The sequence below is a fragment of the Pelophylax lessonae genome, assembly GCF_965119305.1.
Source record: "Pelophylax lessonae genome assembly, chromosome: 10".
NCBI lineage: Eukaryota > Metazoa > Chordata > Amphibia > Anura > Ranidae > Pelophylax > Pelophylax lessonae.
Genome location: NC_138777.1, coordinates 117080988 through 117093703, shown reverse-complemented (window position 1 = coordinate 117093703; position 12716 = coordinate 117080988). Strand labels below are relative to the sequence as shown.

The window sequence follows — 12716 nt, the reverse complement described above, 5'->3', positions numbered from 1 at the left end:
AAGTTCCAGGAAAATAGGTGCCAGGCGTCAACCCATTAGAATCGTCTGGGTAAAGGATGGAGAAGTGAAAGGACCATGTTTCTGTTGTTTTTGCCACCCCCAGACTGGTGAAGTTGTCGATTTTAGTGGTGAGCGGGAGGTTTATTATCTCCCTGGGCCCTCAGGTGATATACCTGGGATGTGAAGATCCTCAAGGGCATTTTTCAGTTCCTCAGGGGTTTGACAGGTACAGTCAGGTCCATAAATATTGGGACATCAACAAAATGTGAATCTTTTTGGCTCTATACACCACCACAATGGATTTGAAATGAAACAAACAAGATGTGCTTTAACTGCAGACTTTCAGCTTTAATTTGAGGGTATTTACATCCAAATCAGGTGAACAGTGTAGGAATTACAACAGTTTGGATATGTGCCTCCCACTTTTTAAGGGGCCAAAAGTAATGGGACAAATTAACAATCATAAATCAAACTTTCACTTTTTAATACTTGGTTGCAAATCCTTTGCAGTCAATTGCAGCCTGAAGTCTGGAACGCATAGACCATACCAGATGCTGGGTTTCATCCCTGGTGATGCTCTGCCAGGCCTCTACTGCAACTGTCTTCAGTTCCTGCTTGTTCTTGGGGCATTTTCCCTTCAGTTTTGTCTTCAGCAAGTGAAATGCATGCTCAATCGAAATCAGGTCAGGTGATTGACTAGGCCACTGCATAACACTCCACTTCTTTCCCTTAAAAAACTCTTTGGTTGCTTTCGCAGTATGCTTCGGGTCATTATTCATCTGCACTGTGAAGTGCCGTCCAATGAGTTCTGAAGTATTTGGCTGAATATGAGCAGATAATATTCTCCTAAACACTTCAGAATTCATCCTGCTGCTTTTGTCAGCAGTCACATCATCAATAAATACAACAGAACCAGTTCCATTGGCAGCCATACATGCCCACACCATGACACTACCACCACCCTGCTTTATTGATGAGGTGGTATGCTTTGCATTATGAGCAGTTCCTTTCCTTCTCCATACTCTTCTCTTCCCATCACTCTGGTACAAGTAGATCTTGGTCTAATCTGTCCATAGGATGTTGTTCCAGAACTGTGAAGGCTTTTTTAAATGTTTGGCAAACTCTAATCTGGCCTTCCTGTTTTTGAGGCTTACCAGTGGTTTACATCTTGTGGTGAACCCTCTGTATTCACTCTGGTGAAGTCTTCTCTTGATTGTTGACTTTGACACACATACTCCTACCTCCTGGAGAGTGTTCTTTATCTGGCCAACTGTTGTGAAGGGTGTTTTCTTCACCAGGGAAATAATTCTTCGGTCATCCACCACAGTTGTTTTCCGTGGTCTTCCAGGTCTTTTGGTGTTGCTGAGCTCACGGGTGCGTTCTCTCTTTTTAAGGATGTTCCAAACAGTTGATTTGGCCACACCTAATGTTTTTGCTGTCTCTATGATGGGTTTGTTTTGTTTTTTCAGCCTAATGATGGCTTGCTTCACTGATAGTGACAGCTCTTTGGAAATCATATTGAGAGTTGACAGCCACAGATTACAAATGCAAATAGCACACTTGAAATGAACTCTGGACCTTTTACCTGCTCCTTGTAAATGGGATAATGAGGTAATAACACACACCTGGCCATGGAACAGCTGAGCAGCCAATTGTCCCATTACTTTTGGTCCCTTAAAAAGCAGGAAGCACATATACAAATTGTTGTAATTCCTACACCTTTCACCTGATTTGGATGTAAATACCTTCAAATTAAAGCTGAAAGTCTGCAGTTAAAGCACATCTTGTTTGTTTCATTTCAAATCCATTGTGGTGGTGTATAGAGCCAAAAAGATTATAATTGTGTTGATGTCCCAATATTTATGGACCTGACTGTATATTATATACCCTGGTAGGTAGAGAAAACTGCAAACCGAAAGCCCCATTTGTATTTTACTTGACATTGCACCAAAACTTGTAGTTGGGGCTTCATGGCTCTACATTTACCTATAGTTACTTAGTTAGTCAGGTTGAAAAACGACACTAGTCCATCTAGTTCAACCAGTTAAAAAAACACAAATAGAAACCCTCCATATACACTATGCTATACTCACAGTTAATTGAGAGGAACAAGTACTGACGTGCTTCAGGTGATGGTTCAAATTGGGCTTCATAGTATCATAGTCTGGTTGAAAAAAGACCCAAGTCACAACACAAGTCCGTCTAGTTCAACCAAATAAAAGAGGGGGGGGGGGGGGGAATTATACAATCCTATATACATAATCCTTTACCCACAATTGATCCAAAGGAAGGCAAAAAAAATAAAAACTCAGCAAATCACAATCAAGTTTGCTCCAGCAGGGGAACAAAATCCTTCCTGATCCCCCAAGAGGCAATTGGATATTCCCTGGATCAACTTTACCTATAAATGTTAGTACCTAGTTATGTTATGAAAATAATTTTTTTAAAGCAATCCACTGAGCTGGCCAAAACAAGCTTTTAAGGGAATCTAATCTACATTTCTCTTACGTCTTCCGACAGTCGCCGCCCACTTCATATTCATCACCAATGGGGGTTATGTCCTTTATTCCGTAGGAGTAGCTAGGCAATAGAATATGTTAGTACAAAGACTTTTAACATATCCCACCCCCAGGGGGTGGTCCCCTCAGTACATAACCCTCCACTTCCTGTATCCAACTCAGTTTCATTTGTCTAGCTGTCAGGAGTAGCTGGAAGTTTCTGTGCTGGGGCACCTTGTCTCAGCTCTCTTTCCTTTCTTTGGATTTTATTTGAGTTTTTTTTTTTCTCTCTTTCTTGTTAGCTGTTATTTTACCAGCGTTAGTTAGTTCTTCTGATGAAGAGGATCATGCGGGCTGCGTCTCGGGCTGACCCCCCTGGTAGCAGGCTGTGGGTCAGTGGCTTCTCAGCCCGCCATCGAGCGTTCAGTCAGGTATCGCTCCTGAGTTATCTGAACGACCCATCCCTGTTCCGTGCAGGGATGCTAGGTGAGGTGGCTACCTCACTGGACGCTGTGCGGTTTCTCAACCCACCTTCTGATGCGTCCTGGATGCGACTCTCCCTGCCTCATGTGCAGCGGTTTGTTCGCCTGTGCGGGTCCCCCACGCCATGTGAGAGGTAAGTGCATTTATGTGGGGACCTGTCTGTCTGGGGGGTGTCAGTCTGGGACTGTGTACCTTGCCCTGTGTTCACACTATTACGTTTTCCCTATCTCTCACATTGCAAGCTGTGGGCTGCAGGAGGGGGGGCTGGCTGCACTCTGTGTCAGTTTTCTGTTTGTGTGAACGGCTGTGTGCTGTGGGGCTTGAGTTTCTCATGCTTGGGGCACATTACAGCGCCGCTGCGGCGGTTTACCATGTTCCTTTTTTTGGGCAGATGGTGTGTTTTACTTCTCCCTCATGGGGTGTGGGAGCGGCAGTTTCGGCGCCAAACGGCGCCATTTTGACTGCGATCGCTCCGGCCGCATGTTTTACATGCATGGCGGCCATTTTCTTGTAGCCTCCATAGGCTTTCATAGAGCGCCCTGTATGCCAGCATTTCCTTTCCTTCAGGAGCACCGCAGGCAGCAGCAGCAGCACCGATCTCTCCAGGTTCATTTCTTTTTATTCCCTGTATCCTGCCTTGGTATGCTTGTCCCTGTGGGGGTCCCTTGTGTGGGATGCTTAGTGTGAGTGGGCTACGATCGCAGCGCTCTCTTAAAGTGGCGGTCACCCATTTATTTTTGCAAGGGCAGGGATTTTCAGGAATACTAGTTTCCTGCCAATTTAGGGGGAAGCCAGGGGACTGCGGTTTCCCCCCCCCCCGGGGGGGGGGGGATTTGGCTGCGATTGTGGCTAGCCTTGCGACTCAGGTGCAAATGCTGGTGGTTGCTCAATCCTCTAAAAGGCCCAGAGTTTTCAATTTCCTCTGTTTCCAGAGGGTGATGGTACTGGGGCTGCTGGGGCAGAGATCTCCTTATCGGGGTCTCGTTCCTCCCGGGACCTTATAGGGTCAGTAATGGAGGCTGAGGTAGAGGGGGTTGATAATTCTCCCCCTGGCTCGTCTGAAGAGCAATACGCTCATGGATGAATTGGTTGCTTCTATCAAGCAAACTCTGCGTTTGGAGGAGGAAACATGTCCTCCTGCTGCCTTGACGGCTTATGGGACGCAGAAAAGGCGCATATCATCGCAGATGTTTCCATGCACTGATGATTTTCAGCGCGCTGTGAAAGAACGATGGCGTAATATATACGCAAACCTTTTGCTGTGCCAAGTAGGTTTAAGCTGCGTTATCCTTTTACGCCCGCTACTGATGGGCGTTGGTGTGTCCCACCTCCGGTGGACCAGGCGTTAGCAGTTTTGTACAAGTCCACTGCGATTCCTGCTGCAGACACCCCGGTGTTCCGGGATGCCGCAGACAAGAGGATGGAGTCCTTTGCCCGTCGTACCTATTCTATTATGGGTTCTATGTTGAAAGCTTTATTGCTTCACTTATGGCGGCCCAGGCGGTCGCGAACTGGACGCAGGTGCTTAGGCGTGTCCTGGGGGCTGATTCTGCCCCCCAGGCGACTTTGGATATGGTGGATCAAATCCACCAGGGTGTCATGTATTTGTGTGATGCGGACCTGGATATGGTTCCATTGGCTGCACGTGTACACAGTGTGGCGGTGTTATCTCGCCGCCTGGTTTGGTTGGAGTGTTGGTCTGTGGATCAATCTTCACGTAGGACCTTGGCCAATCTGCCGTTTGATGGTTCTCGCCTTTTTGGCGAATCCCTGGATGCCCTAATTAAAGGGGTCATGGGGGGTAAGAGCACGCTCTTACCTCAATCCCACTAGACTAAGACGGCTCCTGGAAAACAGAATGATTTCTTTCGGCCCCCTCAGGGGTCCTTTCGTGCCTTTCGGTCACATTTTTGGGACAAGCTGTCCAAGGGTCAAGGCTCCCGCAAGAAGCCGTGGGCAGGTAAGCAAAGGTCCGGCCAATCCGGTTCTGCGGCCCACTACAGTGCGGCCTGAAGGGGCGCCCTCACCCACTTCACAGGAAATCGTTCGATCTGGCCACTAGATCGAGTTTCTCTCTCGGCCGGAGAGCAGATTTTTTCCCTCAAGTCTTCTGTTATCCCCGGAGCGTTTGCGGGGCCTGCATCTAGCGGTGCAGGACCTGAGGGCTCAGGGGGTGGTGGTCCCGGTGTCTCATCGGGACAGATTTCGGGGGTTCTATTCCAATCTGCTCACCGTGCCCAGGAAGGAGGGCAAGGTGCGTCCGATTCTGTTCTTGAAGGCGCTGTACCGCCTTGTGCGGGTGCGCAAGTTCCGCATGGAATCCCTGCGGTCGGTGGTGGCTGCCCTGGTTCCGGGGGAGTTCATGGCTTCCATCGACTTGCAAGATGCGTATCTTCACATCCCGATTTTCGAGGGTCACCAGAGGTACCTTCGATTCGCCATAGCGGAAGATCATTACCGATTTGTGGCGTTGCTTTTTGGTCTCGCCTCTGCTCCAAGGGTGTTCACCAGAGTGCTGGCACCGGTTCTGGCTTTGTTGAGGGCCCAGGGCATTTCGGTTCTGGGGTATCTGGACGATATTCTGGTTCGGTCTGCGACCAGCCAGAGTCTGGAGAAGGATCTGTCCGTCACGTTGCAGACTCTGCAGGAGTTTGGTTGGACGATCAATTTTCCAAAGTCGACATTGTGCCCATCGGTTCGGATTTCTTACCTGGGTATGATTCTGGACTCTGTCCAGGCGTAGGTCTTCCTGCCGGAAGAAAAACTCGCAGCTCTTCAGGAGGCAGTCAGGTCCCTCAGGGACGTTCCATCTTCGTCCATTCGGACGTGCATGCGGTGTCTGGGATTGATGGTCTCGGCTTTCGAGGCGATTTCCCTTCGCCCAGTTTCACACGCGGGTTCTCCAAGCGGAGATATTGTCCAGGTGGGACGGGCGTCCGCAGTCTCTGGATCTCCAGATGTCATTGAGTTCTCAGACCAGAAGGGATCTTCTGTGGTGGCTTCTATCCCCCTCAGTATCGGGGGGCAAGTCTTTTCGTCCCCTTTCGTGGACGGTGATCACCACGGACGCCAGCCTGTCGGGCTGGGGTGGTGTTCTGGGCGTTCTGTCCACCCAGGGTGTTTGGTCGACGGGGGAATCCTCCCTTCCGATCAACGTTCTGGAACTGCGAGCGATACTCCTCTGTCTTCGTCGTTGGACGGACAATCTTCACGGCTACCCGGTTCGGGTGCAGACGGACAATGCCACGGCGGTGACTTACATCAATCACCAAGGGGGCACCAGGAGTGCCCGGGCGGCTCGAGAAGTGGCCGCGATTCTGTCTTGGGCCGAGACGCATGTCCCGGCAATATCGGCAGGTCACATTCCGGGGGTGAAAATTTGGCAGGCGGATTATCTGAGCCGTCGAACCCTGGACCAGGGGGAATGGTCCCTTCACCCGGCTGTCTTCCAGATGTTGTGCGCGAGGTGGGGTCTTCCGGAGGTAGACCTGTTCGCGTCTCGTCTGAACTACAAAGTACCACGGTTCGTGGCAAGGAGTGCGATCCTCGGGCAGACGCGTCGGACGCGTTGGTTGCCCCGTGACATCAGTACCTACTGATGTATGCGTTCCCGCCGATTCAATTGCTGTCCAGGTTCCTTCGCGGAACCGACCACGGTGATTCTTGTGGCACCGGACTGGCCTCGCCGGTCCTGGGACGCAGACCTCGTAAATCTGGCAATCGACGCCCCGTGGCGTCTGCCTCTTCGAGAAGATCTTCTGTCGCAAGGACCGATCTTCCATCCTGCTTTACAGTCGCTGGCCTTGACGGCCTGGCTGTTAAAACCGAGGTCCTGAAGAACAGGGGTCTTTCCCCTGAGTTCATTCACACCTTAATAAATGCGAGGAAGTCTTCCTCGGGGAAGGTTTATTACCGTACTTGGAAGGCGTATTTTGCCTGGTGCGTATCCAGGGGTTTCTCTCCTGACACTTATTCGGTGTCTAGGGTGTTGCCCTTCCTTCAGACGGGTGTTGACCAGCGTCTGGCGCTGGCCACGATCAAGGGTCAGGTGTCTGCTTTGGCCGTTCTTTTTCGACGGCCTGTGGCATCTGATTCTTTGGTTAGCACTTTTGTGCGGGGGGTACGTCATCTGCTCCCTCCTAGGAGGGAACCTCTTACCCCTTGGGACTTGAATCTAGTTCTATCTGGGTTGCAGCGTGCTCCTTTTGAAAGGTTCAGGGAGATCCCGCTGTCTTTGTTATCCAAAAGGTCGCCTTTTTGGTGGCTATCACCTCGACTCGACGAGTGTCGGGGCTGGCAGCCTTGTCCTACAAGTCTCCGTGTCTGGTTGTGCATTTGGACAAGGTGGTCTTGCGACCTAACCCTTCTTTTCTTCCAAAAAGGGTTTCGGACTTTCATCTCAATGTGGACATTGTCAAACCTTCGCTTTGCGCGAAGCCGAAGCATCCGACGGAGGTGTTGCTTCACTCCTTGGATGTTGTCCGGGCGATTAGAGTCTATTTCACATCGACTGAGTCTTCTCGCAAGTCGGATGCCTTGTTTGTCCTTCCGGGAGGTCCTCGGAAGGGCATGGCGGCGTCGGCTTCTACAATCGCCAAATGGATCAGACGGACCATTGATCAGGCCTATGCTTTGAGGGGGAAAGTTCCCCCTGTACCTGTGAAGGCGCACTCTACCAGATCTCTGAGTACGTCTTGGGCCTGTCGTCATGGGGCCTCTGTGGCTCAGGTGTGTGAGGCGGCGACTTGGTCGACCGTACACACTTTCACGATATTCTACAGAGTAGATGTTCAGGCATCGGCTGATGCTTCCTTTGGCCGCAAGGTTCTTAGTGCGGCAGTTCCCTAGAGCCCTTGTTACGGGTTCTTTGGCTTTTTGGGATTTTTGTTTTTTCCCTGGGTTTTCTTGCTCCTGTTGAGCGAGTGTTTTGTTCTTATGCCCAACTGGTTTCCTTCCTTTGGTATGGTTCCTTTCTCTGATGGGGAGACGGCGTTGCCTTGGGCGCGGCTGAGTTCTTCCCACCCCTCATATTTACACTGCTTTGGGACATCCCCATTGGTGATGAATATGAAGTGGGCGGCGACTGTCGGAGGACGTAAGAGAAAACGGAATTTTTGTAAAATCTTACCTGTAAAATTCCTTTCTCTGAGTCCTCCGACAGTCGCCGCCCCCGCCCCTCTTTTGGGGTTTTGATGTACTCTCTACTGCTATTCCACTGAAACTGAGTTGGATACAGGAAGTGGAGGGTTATGTACTGAGGGGACCACCCCCTGGGGGTGGGATATGTTAAAAGTCTTTGTACTAACATATTCTATTGCCTAGCTACTCCTACGAAATAAAGGACATAACCCCCATTGGTGATGAATATGAAGTGGGCGGCGACTGTCGGAGGACTCAGAGAAAGGAATTTTACAGGTAAGATTTTACAAAAATTCCGTTTTTCACAGCTCTCACTGTAAAGAAACCTCTCCATATTTGGAGATTAAGGACCAGGCCTATTTATGACACTTGTTTACAACTTAAAAGCAGTATTTTTTTGCTAGAAAATTACTTAGAACCCCCAAACATTATATATATATTTTTAGCAGAGACCCTAGAGAATAAAATGGAGATCGTTGCAATACTTTGTCACACCCTATTCACGCAGCAGTCTTACAAACAAGTTTTTTTTTTTTAATACACACAGAAAACAGTAAAATTAGCTCAACTTTTTGTTATAATGTGAAAGATAATGTTACGCCAAGTAAATTGATACCCAACATGACATGCTTCAAAATTGCACACAAAATGGCGACAAACATTGGTACCTAAAAATCTCCATAGGCTACAATTTAAAAATTTCAACAGGTTACCAGTTTAGATTTACAGAGGAGGTCTAGGGCTAGAATTATTGCTTGTGCTCCGTTTACATGTGTGGGCGCAACTTGCGTATGTGTTCGCTTCTGCGTGCGAGTTCAGAGGGATGGGGCACTTTAAAAAACAACATGCCCTTTAAGGCCATTGGAAGGAAGCGACGTATGACGTCGCTCTGGTCCTCCAAGGCCAAAGAGTCAAGTGGGGGCCATCTTGCCCTCACTCGACTTCCTGCCTGGGACATGGATGAACCGTATCATTTTCCCCGCTATCGACGGCTCCAGTAAGTGGGGAAAATGACCGGTAAGCAGCAGGAGGGGGGGGGGTCCCCTCTTCCACCGCCCATAAAAATTATCCCGCAGCCAATCCGTCCCTAGGACCACTTTTATGTGGAAGAGGACCACCGACTCTGTAAGAAAATACTGGGGTTATGGCAGCTACCTATCGAAGTCCCTGATCGCCGCCATTACTAGTAAAAAAATAAATATTGTAATACCCCATAGTTTGAAAATGCTATAACTTTTGTGAAAACCAATCAATCTACTCTTATTGGGATTTTTTTTTTTTTAACAAAAATATTTAGCAGACTACATATTGACCTATATTAACCACCTCCCACCCGGGCCATTGTAGATATAAGGCCGGGCGGGAGTCTCGTCCTTCTGAATGGACGTTCCGGAACGTCCTTCAGAAGGAGAGAGATCGCGCCGCCGCGGGCGCGCGCAGCGGCGTGATCTCGATGTGCCTGTGTCCCTCGGACACAGAGCAACATCATTCGGCAGGAGGGCCCTGTGATTGGCCCTCCTGATCACATGACGGCTGTGTCCAATCACAGCCGTCATGTAATGTAAATAGAGCCGTTGTAACGGCTTCGATCTCTTCTCCTCCTGACAGATCCTGTCAGTGAGGAGAAGAGGGATGATCGGTGCTGCTGCGGGGGTGATCAGTGAGTATTTCTAATTACTCACTGATCACAGGGGGGGGGGGTCTGTGCTGGTAATCAGAACATTGATTACCAGTGCAGCCCGGGGGGGGGGGAGGGGTGCCACTAAGCCACCAGGGATGCCCACCCATGACCACCAGGGATGCCCACTATGGCCACCAGGGATGGCAAGCAGGGCTCAGAGAGCCCCCCAGTGCCCTCCCTATCAGTGTTGCCCACCAATGCCATCTATCAGTGCTGCCCACCAGTGCCGTTATTGCCATCTATCAGTGCTGCCCACCAGTGCCCATTATTGCCCACCAGTGCTGCCTATCAGTGCCCCCCATCAGTGCCGATCAGTGCCACCCATCAGTGCCGATCATTGCCGCCCATCAGTGCCACCTATCAGTGCCCATCAGTGCCGCCAATCAGTGCCCATCAGTGCTGCCTATCAGTGCTCGTCAGCGCTGCCTATCAGTGCCCACCAATGCTGCATATCAGTGCTATCTATCAGTGCACATCAGTGCTGCATATCAGTGCTACCTATCAGTGCCCATCAGTGCTGCATATCAGTGCCACCCCATCAGTGCCACCCCATCAGTGTCTCCTCATCAGTGCCTGTCAGTGCGGCATCATCAGTGCTCATCAGTGCAGGAAAAAACATATCTATATACAAAATTTTATAACCTAAACAAAAAAACTTTTTTTTTTTTTTTTTAAACTTCTCAGTCTTTTTTTATTTGTGCACCAAAAAAGAAAAAACCTGACGGTGATCAAATACCACCAAAAGAAAGCTCTATTTGTGGGGAAAAAATGACACAAATTTGGTTTAGGTACAGCGTTGCATGACCGCACAATTGTCATTCAAATTGCAACAGCGCTAAAAGCTGAAAATTGGTCTGGGAAAGAAGGGGGTTTAAGTGCCCAGTATTGAGGTGGTTAAAGAAGAAATTAGATTTTAGAATTTTTTTATTGGATGTGTTTTATAGCGGGAAGTAAAAAATACTGGGTTTTTCCTAAAACTGTAAGTCTTTTTTTGTTTATAGCACAAAAAATAAAAACCTTAGTGGTGATCAAATACCATCAAAAGAAAACTGTTTGTGAGGGGGAAAAAAAAGGACATAAATGTTATTTGGGTAGTTGCATGACCGCGCAATGGTCAATTAACCGCTTGCCGACCGCCGCAAGTAAATTTACTGCGGCGGTCAGCCCCGGCCAGGCAGAGTGACGTTAATTAATGTCACTAGCCTGGGAGGGTCTGGGGAGCGAGCGCACGCCCGCGGAGGCGCGCTCCCGCGCGGTCACGGACCCCCCCGCGCGTGTGACCGGCGGACCCGATGTCCGCCGGTCACTCGGCGATCGTCGGGGGAGAGGGAGAAAGTCAGGCGGCTTGTGTAAACAAGCTGCCTGTCATTCTCCTCGGTGTAAAAACACTGATCATACGGTTCTACTATGTAGAACCGTTGATCAGTGTCCTTACACCTCAAGCCACAGCCAATCACAGTAAGAATCACGCCCCTAGGGACACACACAGCCCCTCCCTCTCAAATAAAGTTAACCCCTTCACTACCAGTGTATTTTTACAGTAACAGTGCATATGTATAGCACTGATTACTGTAGAAATGTCACTGGTAACCCCAAAAGTGTCAAAAATGTCAGTCAAGGGTCCGATCTGTCCGCCACAATGTCGCAGTACCGCAAAAAAAATCGCAGATCGCCGCCATTACGCGTTAAAAAAAAAAACAACAAAAATGACAAAAATCTTTCCCTTTGTTAGTAAACGCGATAACTTTTGCGCAAACCAATAAAAATACGCTTTTTGCGATTTTTTTTTTTTACCAAACATAAGTAGCATAAAACAAATTGGCCGAAAATGTTAAAAAATTTTGATTTTTACATTTTTTTTGGGGGGGAATTTCATATAAAAAAATGTGAAAAATATTGTTATTTTTGCAAAATTGAAGCTCTTTTTTTGTTTATAGCGCAAAAAGTAAAAATCGCACAGGTGATCAAATACCACCAAAAGAAAGCTCTGTTTGTGGGAAAAAAAAGGACGTCAAATTCCTTTAGGTACAGTGTCGCACGACCGCGCAATTGTCCGTTAAAGTCATGCAGTGCCGAATCGCAAAATACCCCCTGGTCGTTTAGCAGCCAAATCCTCCAGGGCTTAAGTGGTTAAAATAATACAGTTCTGTTTTGCAAAAAATGGACTGGTCAGGAAGGGGGGTAAATCTTCCAGAGGTAAAGTGGGTAAATATAGGCACCACATTGGTCTTACATCAATCCAGTGGTACTATTCCAGTCATTAAAGAGTCTCAAAAAATTAGAAACAATGGCTTTGAAATGACAGAGCTCAGTTTTTATACATAGGATCCTTGACTGTATGCCATCTGGTCCAGGTTCTTTATTCACCTTTATTCTATGTAAATATTTCTGGACCATACCAATTTTGAGCCATTGTGGATCATTTGGGGTTGTGCCAATACCATCCCTATTATGGACATGAGCTCCCCCCTGCTCATTTGTATACTCCGGTATTTAATAAATGTGCCTTCTCTTTGTCCCAAGTCACCCACTCTAGATTATTTTGTAAAGAGCCTACATGCTCAGACCCTCAAATTGCTTTGGTGTGAACAGGGCCAAGGTCACATCAAAATGTAACAGCTCTTGAACAAAATCTGCGTGTTTTAATTTAACAGTTTTTTTTTAGTGGACCTTCATTTTGCATTTTGGATCCAGAACGGAGTCCCAGAGTAGTTATGGTAAGATGAATTCTGAGAATAAATAATACGAGTCTGTAATTCATATCTGTAAGGCCCAGCATCTGTGCTGGCAGTAAATGAGAAATGGTAACTGTGACTTAATTATTTTCTTATATTTTATGTTATGTTTATTCTGTTAAACAGAAACAAAGAATGATGAACTGACTAATAAAAGGACCTCCATGTGTGGTATTTTTT

At 48.0% G+C, this 12716-nt stretch overlaps 1 protein-coding gene across 3 annotated transcripts in view; it reads left to right on the top strand.

Moving 5' to 3' along the window:
- Positions 1–12716, top strand: part of RPGRIP1L (RPGRIP1 like) — a 478852-nt gene that overhangs the window by 450767 nt on the left and 15369 nt on the right. The gene's annotated exons all lie outside the window — the stretch shown is intronic.